At 35.1% G+C, this 15700-nt stretch overlaps 1 pseudogene; it reads left to right on the forward strand.

Annotated features, from left to right (window-relative positions):
- The window catches only part of LOC121219170 (uncharacterized), a 62104-nt pseudogene extending 51728 nt beyond the window's left edge, over positions 1–10376 (forward strand).
- Positions 10377–15700: the final 5324 nt, after the last annotated feature.

The following is a 15700-nucleotide window of genomic DNA, read 5'->3' on the forward strand; positions in this document are numbered from 1 at the left end:
AAACCTTAAGAAATGTAACTTTTGTACAGACAAAGTTGTTTTTCTAGGTTTTGTTGTAAGTGCGAATGGATTAGAGGTGGACCAAGAGAAGATTAAAGCAATACAAGAATGGCCACGACCGAATAACATCAGCCAAGTTAGAAGCTTTCATGGCCTTGCAAGCTTCTATAGGAGGTTTGTACTAAATTTTAGCACTCTTGCTGCCCCATTAACCGGTATTATCAAAAAAATTCACCTTTTATTTGGTCTGATGAACAAGAATCTGCTTTTGTTAAAATCAAAGATTGCTTGACTAATGCTCCACTTTTATGTTTGCCGAATTTTAACAAAATTTTCGAGGTAGAATGTGATGCTTCTGGAATAGGAATAGGTGCGGTTTTAACGCAAGATGGGCGACCGGTGGCTTATTTTAGCGAGAAACTTAATGGAGCTACGCTCAATTATCCCACATATGACAAGGAAATGTACGCATTGATACGTGCATTAGAAACATGGCAGCATTACCTTTGGCCTAAGGAGTTCGTTATACACATGGACCATGAGGCTTTGAAGCATTTGAGAGGGCAAACTAAGCTTAACAAACGACATGCAAAATGGGTAGAATTCTTAGAATCCTTTCCATATGTGATTAAGTATAAGCAAGGTAAGGAAAATATCGTTGCAGATGCTTTATCGCGAAGGTATGCTCTTTTAAATTATTTGGATGTTAAGTTACTTGGTTTTGCTTATTTAAAGGAATTATATGCTGATGATCATACCCCAAGGATCAACTAGAAATTTGCTGTTTCATGAATCACATAGTGGGTGATGCGATCCCGGTCGCATCATGTTACGACACAACTCGACGCTACCGAGATTGGTCCAAACTCGAGGGGCCCAAGTGCAAAATGAAGTTTTTAATTTTAGTTTGTCAATTTGGCAGCTGGAAAATAAGGACTTTGATTCATTAATTTTTAGTTATTTTAGTTTGTGTTTTTAATTATGTCATAGTTTGCACATCATTAATATGTGTTCTGCATTTAATAAAGTCATGCATTATGTAACTTTCATGTTAGTTAAGTTTGCATCATTAAATTAAGTCAAGTTAGTTTAATTATGTAACTTTCATGTTAGTTAAATTTGCATTTCAAAACCATGCATTTAAGCATCTTAGTTTAATAAATGAGTTGCTGGACATTTATTCAACTCATCTTAGTTTTAATTAATAAGTGTTTTTGTTGAACTTTATTTAATAAGTGTTGTTCTTAATTAATCTAGTTCCTAGGATTATTTATTGATGCATGAGTTAAGTTCATTTAATTATGCTTCTTTAATTAAACTAGTTGCTGGAATAATTATTGCATATATGTTTTAGTTCATTTATTTAAGTAAGTTTAATTATGTGTTATGATTAATAAGTGTTTTAATGTGTTTAATAAACTCATTTTAATGTGTTTATTGCAGGTGACTTTTTAGCTTATAGTGGTTACAATTCAAGGCTGTTACACATTTAATAAGTGGCTGTTCAAGTTCTTTTGAGTTACAATTAAAGGGGCTGTTAAAAAAAGGAGCTTAAAGATCATTAAAAGGAGTTTTTAAAGAGAATTTTATGCCCTTTAAAATTCAGCAGCAACTCTTCCACTTCCAGCCGTTTTTGGAGCTTTCAAGAGAAATTAATCAAGCCTTTGAATGTCATTAAGGAGCTGGTTAAGAGATGGTGTCTATTCAACTAGCCAAGGACAACTCAAGAGTCATTTTCTAAGCTATTAAAGACATTCAAATCAGTTGAATTAAAGTGATTTTATGGAAGGAGTTATTTGGTTCAAAGAATAAGAAAAGACATCAGTTTTTATGGCACATTAAGTGGATGTTTTTGACCATTCGGTTACCTTGTTTTAGCATTATAAATAGATGTAATCAGCCATAGAGAGAGAGAACTTTTGGATGAATATAGATGAAATATTTGAATTGTGAGTTATCCAATTCTCTTTGTTCTTACGGAATTGATTTGACTTATCAAGCTTAGCTTGTGGCGTCTATCCATTTCTTGTTTTTGAACTTATCACTTTCATAGTGTGGCGTTCATCATATACCAAGGTTCCTGTCATTCTTGATAGTGGGTCGAGGTCTTTTCTTTGTTGTTTTCCTATACTGTCATTCACCTAAGAGCTACTTTGAGTCTCGGGTCAACAACAATTCGTTATTGTTGGTTCATTTTCGGTCTTAGCCAATTAATTTGTTATTGTTTCCTCTTTATTTTGTTTATTACCTTTATTTGAAGCCATTATCTCTATTTTGTTTCATTTTAAAACCGAAACGAATCCATCCTTACTCAATTCATGATTGGGCAACACATACGACTCAAAACATCATTAGACGAGTTCGTATCAAATTGGTATCAGAGCTAGCGAATTTGGAGTAAGAATCGACGTTGTCGGCATTACGGTATAGTAGTTTCTCGAAAAAGAAACTCAAAAAAAATTCAAAAAAAAAATTTCGTGGTAAAAGCTTGGAACGTCTTTGAACGGGAAATCTCTCCTTGCGCATGTGAATCCAAACCCAATCACCAGGTTCAAATATTACTCGTTTACGGCCCTTGTTAACTTGATGAGCATATTGCTCCGTTCTTTGTTCAATATTATCCCTAACTCGCTGATGTAATTGTTTCACAAAATCTGCCTTTTTCTTTCCATCTACATGCACCAATTTATCAGAAGGTAAAGGCAATAAATCCAATGGAGTTAAGGGATTAAATCCATACACTACCTCAAATGGTGAAAACTTGGTAGCTGAATGTACCGATCGATTGTATGCAAATTCAATGTGAGGTAGACTCTTCTCAAGTCTTTAAATTCTTACGTATAATGGCCCGCAGTTGATAGGAACTCGTTTTCTGATTGATTCGAGTCGTTAGTGTTTGCTCGATCTTGAATTTGAGTAAGGCTAAGTTTGTTTCAAAATAGAAGAAAGGCTACAAACAAACGTTTAAAAGGGAAATGGGTTTAACAACGAATGGAAAATTTTGGCTAAGGGCAGAGAATGAACCAACAATAGAGGTTGTTGACCCGAGACTCAAAGTAGCTCTTAGGTGAATGACAGTATAGGAAAACAACAAAGAAAAGACCTTGACCCACTATCAAGAATGATAGGAACCTTGGTATATGATGAACGCCACACTATGAAAGTGATAAGTTCGAAAACAAGAAATGGATAGACGCCACAAGCTAAGCTTGATAAGTCAAATCAATTCCGTAAGAACAAAGAGAATTGGATAGCTCACAATTCAAATATTTCATCTATATTCATCCAAAAGTTCTTCCTCTCTATGGCTGATTACATCTATTTATAATGCTAAAACAAGGTAATCGAATGGTCAAAAACATCCACTTAATGTGCCATAAAAACTGATGTCTTTTCTTATTCTTTGAACCAAATAACTCCTTCCATAAAATCACTTTAATTCAGCTGATTTGAATGTCTTTAATGGCTTAGAAAATGACTCTTGAGTTGTCCTTGGCTAGTTGAATAGACACCATCTCTTAACCAGCTCCTTAATGACATTCAAAGGCTTGATTAATTTCTCTTGAAAGCTCCAAAAACGGCTGGAAGTGGAAGAGTTGTTGCTGAATTTTAAAGGGCATAAAATGCTCTTTAAAAAATCCTTTAATGATTTTAAGCTCCCTTTATAACAGCCCCTTTAATTGTAACTCAAAAGAACTTGAACAACCACTTAATTAAATGTGTAACAGCCTTGAATTATAACCACTATAAGCTAAAAAGTCACCTGCAATAAACACATTAAAATGAGTTTATTAAACAAATGAAAACACTTATTAATCATAATAAACATTAAACTTACTTAAATAAATGAACTAAAACATATATGCAATAATTATTCCAGCAACTAGTTTAATTAAAGAAGCATAATTAAATGAACTTAACTCATGCATCAATAAATAATCCTAGGCACTTATTAAATAAAGTTCAACAAAAACACTTATTAATTAAAACTAAGATGAGTTGAATAAATGTCCAGCAACTCATTTATTAAACTAAGATGCTTAAATGCATGGTTTTGAAATGCAAATTTAACTAACATGAAAGTTACATAATTAAACTAACTTGACTTAATTTAATGATGCAAACTTAACTAACATGAAAGTTACATAATGCATGACTTTATTAAATGCAGAACACATATTAATGATGTGCAAACTATGACATAATTAAAAACACAAACTAAAATAACTAAAAATTAATGAATCAAAGTCCTTATTTTCCAGCTGCCAAATTGACAAACTAAAATTAAAAACTTCATTTTGCACTTGGGCCCCTCGAGTTTGGACCAATCTCGGTAGCGTCGAGTTGTGTCGTAACATGATGCGACCGGGATCGCATCATACCCTCCCTCTTGAAAACGATTTGTCCTCAAATCGGGCCATTTGCTCGCGACAAACCTCTCAAGGTCACAAACCTCGTTGGTCATAAACCTGACAAAGTCACTTTCAAGAACGTGTGAATCATATACGGCTCGACAAGAAAGTAGGTTATTTGCATGCCCTCCCTCTTTAGGAGGGTACCACCTAACAACGCCACCTACAAAACAATAAAACAAATTAGTGACACAATGAAGGTTAAACACAAAAGAACTTTCCAAGATTTTAGTCACAACTTGAGCAAATAAACTCAAAAGAACAACATATGAATCAATGCCGGGATCAAAAATAGAAATTGGTATTACTTTTTTCTTCAATGGAAACAAACCTGATTCACAAGATATTTGAAGATTATAGTTTCGAAAATTAGAATTCCATGGTCCAAATCCCTTGAACAATGATATGGAACAGCATTCACCGGGATCAAAGACAAAGTTTTTGTTCACCATTTCAGTTTGACCAGAAAAATTTGTGGCTAGTAACTTATGAAGAACTTGAAGCACATTAAAGTTAAAATCATGCAACACATGTTCGAATCCATTAAGCAACAATATACAACAACCTCCAGAATCAAAAATTTGATTTTGACTTGGCAAGCCAATGAAATTCACATGTTTGGTTTTCTAACTAAATAAAGATAAAACTTGAAGCAAATAGAAGGGGTCAACACATTGATTCAAAATACAATTTTGATACTCACCTTCGCTTGACGTCAACTAGTTCGCTTGCATGGTAATCTGAATCTTTCCAATAGCTTGCATTACATTTGTCTTGTTATACTCGAATTGCAAATTTGTTTGCACTGCTTTTTGCTAACTCATGGATATTCTTTTCAGTTGCTTCAATTGTCATTCGTTCCATTTGATCGAGGAAAGATGAGTAAGCGGAGTTATGATCGAATGAACCAACAGCTCGACTTGAGGACAAGTCACTTCAAAGAAGGGGGGATGATACGACCCTGCCCTGGAAACATTTCTTGGCTCGACTCACGAGCGAGGCTCGTTATTCTCACAAGCTCGTCCCAGCTCAATTTGGGCGGATTCTAGCTTATGGAGCTAGAATGCAATTTATTTAATTAAGTTTGCATTTAGATGATGGAATAAATAAGTTGCTGATTAGTTAATTAAATAAGTTAATTAATTTGTTTAAAAATCTGGACATTTTTATTTTAATGTGTCTTAGTTTATTACCTATTAAATAGATGTCTAATAGTTAATTAAGTGTGTCTAAATTTAAGACAAATTTAATTCATGTTGTCAATTAATTTTTCCAGACGAATTTAATGTGCAGGATATTGTGTACTTTGGACGAATTTAATGCTGTTAATTAATGTGTTTTGCTGCTGTTGTTTAATGCTGCTGTTGTTTAAATGCAGAATGTTAAACATGTCATAGTTCCAGCCGAAATTAAAAGCATGGATAAATTGTCTTAATGGCTGCCGAATTTATTATGCCTTGTTGACCATGTGGCTGCCGAATTTAATAAGTCTTATTGTTCCCTTTTAATTTGTCTTAAAATGAGAGTTAATGGCTGACTTTAATAGGTGCAGGTACATGGACGGCATTTAAAGAAAAGGTGGCTGCTGCATTTTTCCAAAGCTGCCGAATTTATTGAGTGCATGGGACTTGGGACGGCATTTAAAGCTAAAGTTACTGTTGTATTTTCCCAACCAGCCGAATTTAGTGTGCGCATGGGACTTGGGATAGCATTAAAAAGAGGAGGCTGCCGTTGCAATTTTCTAAGCTGATTATTCAGCTCACCAATGCATTTTTAAAGCTTCGCCAGCCGAAATTGTTCCTTTCACACCCTAAGTCCTTTCATTTTCGTGTGTTCACACATAAGGGCTGATTATTTCCCTCAGTTCACACTTAGGATCGGTTGGAGAACCCAATCTGAATTTTAAGAAGTCCAATCTGTTTAGCTGATCAAGGAGCCGCAATTAAGGCCAAGCTTCACTCCCTAGGCCGACTTTACATGCACCATTTAGCAACCAAGGCTTCAAATTTTCTCCAGCCGAATTTCAAGGCATCTAGAAGCTGAATTTGACCTCCCAAATGCATTAGGAAGCAACTTAGAATTTTAAGCTTAATTAAGTGAATTTAGAGATGGAATTTCAGCCAAGTATTTTGTCCATTCGGCTAGCCCTTATTTGGCTATAAATTTCGAGTTCAAACATGTAAAAAGGACTTTTGACTTTTGATCATTTGAATGAACTTTGTTCAAAGAGTGAGTTTTCTCCTCTCTAAATTAGTACGAGTTTCGATCTGACTTATCTAGCGTGCTAGTGGCGTCTATCGTTCTCTTTTGAACTTATCACCTTGCTTTGGTGTGGCGTTCAACCCTTCTACAATTCCGCAATCCTACCTTGAACCGAATAGAAATCGGGGTGACACTTTTTAGTGTTGAATCGTTTCTGGCATTTAAGCTCATTTATCCATTCCACCGACTATCCTAGATTTTACCCAACTATAATATCTTTTTACAAAACCGAGCCTTCATTTATCAACTTCCATTTTTCTTATTTTTATCCTTAAATCGAGCCTACTACCCTTATAAATTTACCATCACCTTAGCCAACCTTTAAAACCATTTGAAAGCTTCTGCATCTTTAGCCTTATTTCATCCTATTTTCGATAACTCAACTATTCCTCGTCGACGATCGGGCAATTACGTGAAACGACTCAATTAATCTGGGCCGGATCACATCATCTGGTATCAGAGCTACTAAAACAAGGAATGCCGACGTTCGTACCAAGCTCGGAGTAGGTTCGTAACGTGAAAAAAAATTTAGGTTGTAATTTTTTTCTCTTCTTCCTTTGTATTTCAGCATATTGTAATTGAAAAAAAATCAAAAAAAAAAAGAGAAGAGGAAATTTGAAAAAAAATTCAAAAAAAATTCAAAAAAAATTTTTGAAGTATAAAAAAAAAGTGAAAAGTCTTGTGAGTTTTATTTTGTTTCTTGTTGCTTCCGAGCATCCATTCATTCTACCATTCCCTCTACCCCCCCAAAACACCACACATACTTTGATTTTTATTTTCTTTGTTTAGCCTACCCTACACCCGACGTTATCCCTTGTAACCCATTTGAAGCCGACCCTCTAAGCTGCAATAAGTCTTCTTGAAACAAAATACGAATTCACGAGAGTGAGACGAGTGGAAAAAGGCACGAGTGGTGAGTACATTAGAGCGAGCAAAAGCCATTAAACAAGTGTAAACACGAGTGGAGTGTTATCCAATTTTCTTTGTGAGTGAAACGTGAGATTTTTGTGGTGAGGTATTTACTTTCTATTTTATTTTAATCATTTTTTTAGCAAAAAAAATCATGTCACAAGAATTTTCCGAATCAGATTTCCAATATTTGAAGCAAGAGATACGTAGAATGGTGAAATCAAATTTTGATAAATTGCATGATCGATTGGATCGAGTGGAGGAAAGAGCCAGACGAAAACAAAATCTACCAAATCGAGAAATGGAGTTGAGATCATTGCGGCGATACGCGTCCAAAGACTACTCGCTAAGAGATTCTTATCGGGATTCCTATTCGTCAAGGAATTCAAGACGCGACAGCCTAGAGCTTGCAACTTCTCGACATGACGAACGAGAGAGGACGAGTTATTCATCGTATGATTCAAAGAAGTCCTTCCCGGAGGATTGTTCCCGAAGAAATGGATGAGAAGCCTATGAAAATATTTTCTCTTCCTTTGGGGCAAATGATTATATTTTTGATTCTTTCGTGTCGAATGCACATTGTAATGAAATTGAAAAAGTGAGAGAAAAAGAAAATGAAGAGAAAGAATTTGAAAAAGAAATTGAGATTGTACAAGAGTGCGAGCGAGAAAAAGAAATCAAAAGAAAAGAAAAAGAGATTGAAAAAGAAAAAGAAATCAAAAAAGAGAGTGAGGTCGAAAATAAAATTGAAAACGAGAGAGGAAATGAAAAGAGAAAAAAAGAAGTTGAGATTAAAAAAGAAACGAGCGAAAAAGAGACAAATGAACTAGAAAAAGTGAGGAGCATTTCAACTAATCCATATGAAACTTGTTCTTGTTCTATTTCTATTTTTCAGGTATCCACAAGGCCGAGTGACGATAATTTACAACTCCAATACCTTTCCAAGGAGAGAAGGTTCACCTTGGTTGAAAAAGGTAACGTTCTCAACTATCTTAGTTCGCCTATGCCAAAAGAGGAGCGAGGTATGAGTTTTGAAATTCTTAAAGCACCTCTGTTTTATTCGATTATTGATGGAAACCTTGTTGATGAATTGTCCTTTAGAAGTGATCTGAACTTTGATGTGGTTACTTTCCATCCTTTGATTGATGATAATACATTTGCACGGAATGATGGCAAGAAGAATAACGCTTTTGGAAATTGCGATGCTGATGAGTTTGTTAGTAAAATAATAATTATTCGGCATTTGCAAGATAAAAAGACATATAAGCCATTCCATCGGCTTGATTTGGGTAAAAATATACTCATTGATCTTTTGTGAGTATAAACAAGAATGTGTGTATGAGATTTGAGACGTATGAATGCTTGAAAACATGCATGTCTTTGATTTGTTTGTTTGATATGACGATGACATGTAAAATGGTTAGTGCACTTAAAGTTGAAGATGGTGCCTCAAATATGCTTTGTTATCCAAATTCCGCATTTTTGAGCAAAATTGACCGACTGAAATTTCGATTACATAATCATTTGGATGAGTTCTCGATGTATTTTGATTATAATTCCAATTTGATTATGATGCATGCTCTATTGTCGAGTATGGAGATTCAATTTGAAAAGGTTAATTCAAGCAAGGAATTTCGACTACTCTACATCGCCGAGGAGCGAAGGTTTTTGTTAAGCGAGCGAGGTAAAATTGAACTTTATTTTCCTGCTCCAAAAGGTAAGCCTCCTGAAATTTCTAAAATATTTTTGATTTCCTTGGATGGTAATAACAATCTTGTTCGTGAATTGGTTTTTGAAAGATACTTTGATTGTGATATGGTTAATTGTTTTGCCTCAATTGAACATGATCTATCTAATTTTAATGGTGACAAAAAAATTATTGTTTTTGATAATTGTGTTGATGTAATTGTAATAGAATCGATAGTCAATCGTCTAATGCACGGTATGATTGTGCAACTTCGAGAACCATGTAAATATTTTTCATTACCTGTTTGTGATGCCTATGTACATATTTTGACTCATTACTCGAGATTCAATTATAGCTTGTGTAATCAATTAAAATGTATGCATGCCCAGAAATCTATTCGATTTTGTTTCGAACATTTTTCATGGCCTTGTCGAGTAAACTAGTTCGCTTGCATGGTAATCTGAATCTTTCCAATAGCTTGCATTACATTTGTCTTGTTATACTCGAATTGCAAATTTGTTTGCACTGCTTTTTGCTAACTCATGGATATTCTTTTCAGTTGCTTCAATTGTCATTTGTTCCATTTGATCGAGGAAAGATGAGTAAGCGGAGTTATGATCGAATGAACCAACAGCTCGACTTGAGGACAAGTCACTTCAAAGAAGGGGGGATGATACGACCCTGCCCTGGAAACATTTCTTGGCTCGACTCACGAGCGAGGCTCGTTATTCTCACAAGCTCGTCCCAGCTCAATTTGGGCGGATTCTAGCTTATGGAGCTAGAATGCAATTTATTTAATTAAGTTTGCATTTAGATGATGGAATAAATAAGTTGCTGATTAGTTAATTAAATAAGTTAATTAATTTGTTTAAAAATCTGGACATTTTTATTTTAATGTGTCTTAGTTTATTACCTATTAAATAGATGTCTAATAGTTAATTAAGTGTGTCTAAATTTAAGACAAATTTAATTCATGTTGTCAATTAATTTTTCCAGACGAATTTAATGTGCAGGATATTGTGTACTTTGGACGAATTTAATGCTGTTAATTAATGTGTTTTGCTGCTGTTGTTTAATGCTGCTGTTGTTTAAATGCAGAATGTTAAACATGTCATAGTTCCAGCCGAAATTAAAAGCATGGATAAATTGTCTTAATGGCTGCCGAATTTATTATGCCTTGTTGACCATGTGGCTGCCGAATTTAATAAGTCTTATTGTTCCCTTTTAATTTGTCTTAAAATGAGAGTTAATGGCTGACTTTAATAGGTGCAGGTACATGGACGGCATTTAAAGAAAAGGTGGCTGCTGCATTTTTCCAAAGCTGCCGAATTTATTGAGTGCATGGGACTTGGGACGGCATTTAAAGCGAAAGTTGCTGTTGTATTTTCCCAACCAGCCAAATTTAGTGTGTGCATGGGACTTGGGATAGCATTAAAAAGAGGAGGCTACCGTTGCAATTTTCTAAGCTGATTATTCAGCTCACCAACGCATTTTTAAAGCTCCACTAGCCGAAATTGTTCCTTTCACACCCTAAGTCCTTTCATTTTCGTGTGTTCACACATAAGGGCTGATTATTTCCCTCAGTTCACACTTAGGATCGGTTGGAGAACCCAATCTGAATTTTAAGAAGTCCAATCTATTTAGCTGATCAAGGAGCCGCAATTAAGGCCAAGCTTCACTCCCTAGGCCGACTTTACATGCACCATTCAGCAACCAAGGCTTCAAATTTTCTCCAGCTGAATTTGACCTCCCAAATGCATTAGGAAGCAACTTAGAATTTTAAGCTTAATTAAGTGAATTTAGAGATGGAATTTCAGCCAAGTATTTTGTCCATTCGGCTAGCCCTTATTTGGCTATAAATTTCGAGTTCAAACATGTAAAAAGGACTTTTGACTTTTGATCATTTGAATGAACTTTGTTCAAAGAGTGAGTTTTCTCCTCTCTAAATTCGTACGAGTTTCGATCTGACTTATCTAGCATGCTAGTGGCGTCTATCGTTCTCTTTTGAACTTATCACCTTGCTTTGGTGTGGCGTTGATGTGATCCGGCTCGGTTGATGGAGTCGAGTTCACTTAAGTTTCCCGATCGTCGACGAGAAGTATTGGTTGATGTCGAATGGAGATAACTTTATGGAGTTGTTTTAAGCGGAAGTAATTAAAAGGGTTCAAAAATGGCTTGGTTTGGAGAATGGATAGGTTCGGTTTAACAAAGAAAATAAAGTTTAAGTAGATAGATAAAATGGAATGGAAATTGAACTCAAGCGAAGAACGATTCAATACCATGTAAAGTATTGCCCCGAGACTTATATTGCTTAAGGTGGGTTTAATGGATTGTCGAAGATGGACCTTGACCGTTACCTATAGAGAGGTAGGAACCAAAGGTATAAAAAGGTGGATGAACGCCACACCAGGATGGTGATAAGTTCAAGAAGTCGGGTTGACGCCACTAGCGAGCTAGATAAGTCAGAACGAGACTCGTACGAAATAGGATAGGAGGAAACCTCACAATCAAGTTTTCAATAATCAAATTCTGTCACCTTTTACAATAAACAAGTAAGCTATTTATAAGCCTAAAATGCCTATTGATATTCGGCATCTATGTTGTTCACACTAACTTAAATTCTGTTCACACAGGTATTTAACATGTCACACAAATAGCATTAAAATCCAGTTCATGCTTGAAGATGGTACATGAATTGGCCGAACCATCATGATGCTTCACTTGATGCATTCATGCATCCTTAGCCTTGAAGAATCTCCATAATTCCATGAATGTGCAGCTCTTTAATGATCCTACATCTCCCTTGGCTGAATGAGGCATTAATGTGCCTAAAATACTTGAATGGTCATCTTGAAAATGCATGAATCATGCTTGAAACGTCCCATGTATTTTCCCCCATAAATATGATCCATGAATCTTCAAATACATGAACTTCAGCAACTCCCTCTTACATGAACGTCCCAAATGCATGTGCTCCTTTAAATGCCATCCATTGAACCTCAATTGTGCATGCACACTCCCATACATTGCACCAATCCGTTCATGAACCTGCAGCAAATTAAATCAGCAAGTTAAATGCATTTCAAACACATTAAATTAGCAGCATATGAACTCAATAATTTGCACATTAAATTTGGCCATACATATTAACAATTTCAGACATATTTAAAACATCATAATTTATTAAGTATTTAATTTAGATATAATTAAAACACTTAATTAATTATTTGTCCAGATTTTAACAAATTAACTAACTTAAGATAAACAACTAATTTAACTAATGACAAATTAAATGGTTTATTTCAGCAAAATAAATGCAAGCTAAAGAAAGCTAAAAATAAGCTCATTAGGTTAAGATTGAGCTGAATTGAGCTTGAATGAGTTGACTTGAGCTCGAGTGAGCTGGAAACGAGCTAAACGGAGCTTAACGAAATGAAATTGAACTAATTCAGCTCGCATGGATTTGCAAACAATGCTTAGGGAGCTGATCCAAAAGTGTGCCCGGGCATGGTCGTATCAGCGTTCAACCCTTCTACAATTCCGCAATCCCACCTTGAACCGAATAGAAATCGGGGTGACACTTTTTACTGTTGAATCATTTCTGGCGTTTAAGCTCATTTATCATTCCACCGACTATCCTAGATTTTACCCAACTATAATATCTTTTTACAAAACCGAGCCTTCATTTATCAACTTCCATTTTTCTTATTTTTATCCTTAAATCGAGCCTACTACCCTTATAAATTTACCATCACCTTAGCCAACCTTTAAAACCATTTCAAAGCTTCCGCATCTTTAGCCTTATTTCATCCTATTTTCGATAACTCAACTATTCCTCGTCAATGATCGGGCAATTACGTGAAACGACTCAATTAATCCGGGCCGGATCACATCACTCTCTATGGCTGATTACATCTATTTATAATGCTAAAACAAGGTAACCGAATGGTCAAAAACATCCACTTAATGTGCCATAAAAACTGATGTCTTTTCTTATTCTTTGAACCAAATAACTCCTTCCATAAAATCACTTTAATTCAGCTGATTTGAATGTCTTTAATGGCTTAGAAAATGACTCTTGAGTTGTCCTTGGCTAGTTGAATAGACACCATCTCTTAACCAGCTCCTTAATGACATTCAAAGGCTTGATTAATTTCTCTTGAAAGCTCCAAAAACGGCTGGAAGTGGAAGAGTTGCTGCTGAATTTTAAAGGGCATAAAATGCTCTTTAAAAACTCCTTTAATGATTTTAAGTTCCCTTTATAACAGCCCCTTTAATTGTAAATCAAAAGAACTTGAACAACCACTCAATTAAATGTGTAACAACCTTGAATTGTAACCACTATAAGCTAAAAAGTCACCTGCAATAAACACATTAAAATGAGTTTATTAAACAAATGAAAACACTTATTAATCATGATAAACATTAAACTTACTTAAATAAATGAACTAAAAATATATGCAATAATTATTTCAGCAACTAGTTTAATTAAAGGAGCATAATTAAATGAACTTAACTCATGCATCAATAAATAATCCTAGGAACTAGATTAATTAAGAACAACACTTATTAAATGAAGTTCAACAAAAACATTTATTAATTAAAACTAAGATGAGTTGAATAAATATCCATCAACTCATTTATTAAACTAAGATGCTTAAATGCATGGTTTTGAAATGCAAATTTAACTAACATGAAAGTTACATAATTAAACTAACTTGACTTAATTTAATGATGCAAACTTAACTAACGTGAAAGTTACATAATGCATGACTTTATTAAATGCAGAACACATATTAATGATGTGCAAACTATGACATAATTAAAAACACAAACTAAAATAACTAAAAATTAATGAATCAAAGTCCTTATTTTCCAGCTGCCAAATTGACAAACTAAATTAAAAACTTCATTTTGCACTTGGGCCCCTCGAGTTTGGGCCAATCTCGGTAGCATCGAGTTGTGTCGTAACATGATGCGACCGGGATCGCATCAGCAGTAGTGTTGACAGAACTCTATTAACAACCTCCATTTGGCCATCAGTTTGGGGATGACTTGTTGTGGAAAATAATAGCTTAGTTCCAATCTTTCCCCATAAAGTCCTCCAAAAGTGGCTGAGAAATTTAGTGTCTCGATCCAAAACAATGGTTCTTGGAATGCCATGCAATTGTACAATCTCCCTAAAAAATAGTTTGGCAACATTTAAAGCATCGTTAGTTTTGTTACATGCTATGAAATGAGCCATTTTTGAAAACTGATCAACTACAACAAACACAGAATCTTTGCCATTCTTTGTTCTAGGAAGACCCAAAACAAAGTCCATAGAAATATCCATCCATGACATTTCTGGGATCGGTAATGGAGTATAGAGTCCATGTGGCTGGACCCTTGATTTCGCCTTCTTGCAAACAATACAACAATTGCAACTTTAGCCACATCTCGTTTCATCTTTGGCCAATAAAAGTGTTCTTGAAGAATGACCAAAGTTTTGGCAATACCAAAATGTCCCATTAAACCCCACTATGTGCATCATGAACCAACAAATTTCTAGTTGATCCTTGGGGTATGCACAACTTATTTTCTCGAAATAGGAATCCATCTTGTTGGTAGTACCTGTCATACGCACCTTGCACACATAACTTGTAAACTTCTCCAAAATCAGAATCATCAGCATAGAATTCCTTTAAATAAGTAAAACCAAGTAACTTGACATCCAAATAATTTAGAAGAGCATACCTTCGCGATAAAGCATCCGCAACAATATTTTCCTTACCTTGCTTATACTTAATCACATATGGAAAGGATTCTAAGAATTCTACCCATTTTGCATGTCGTTTGTTAAGCTTAGTTTGCCCTCTCAAAGGCTTCAAAGCCTCATGGTCCGTGTGTATAACGAACTCTTTAGGCCAAAGGTAATGCTACCATGTTTCTAATGCACGTATCAATGCGTACATTTCTTTGTCATAGGTGGGATAATTGAGCGTAGCTCTATTAAGTTTCTCGCTAAAATAAGCCACCGGTCGCCCATCTTGCGTTAAAACTGCACCTATTCCTATTCCAGAAGCCACATCCACCTCGAAAATTTTGTTAAAATCCGGCAAACATAAAAGTGGAGCATTAGTCAAACAATCTTTGATTTTAACAAAAGTAGATTCTTGTTCATCAGACCAAATAAAAGGTGAATTTTTTTTATAATACCGGTTAATGGGGCAGCAAGAGTGCTAAAATTTGGTACAAACCTCCTATAGAAGCTTGCAAGGCCATGAAAGCTTCTAACTTGGCTGATGTTATTCGGTCGTGGCCATTCTTGTATTGCTTGAATCTTCTCTTGGTCCACCTCTAGTCCATTCGCACTTACAACAAAACCTAGAAAAACAACTTTGTCAGTACAAAAGTTACATTTCTTAAGGTTTGCATACAATACTTCCTT

The sequence above is a fragment of the Gossypium hirsutum genome, chromosome D07 (genome assembly GCF_007990345.1).
Source record: "Gossypium hirsutum isolate 1008001.06 chromosome D07, Gossypium_hirsutum_v2.1, whole genome shotgun sequence".
Lineage (NCBI taxonomy): Eukaryota > Viridiplantae > Streptophyta > Magnoliopsida > Malvales > Malvaceae > Gossypium > Gossypium hirsutum.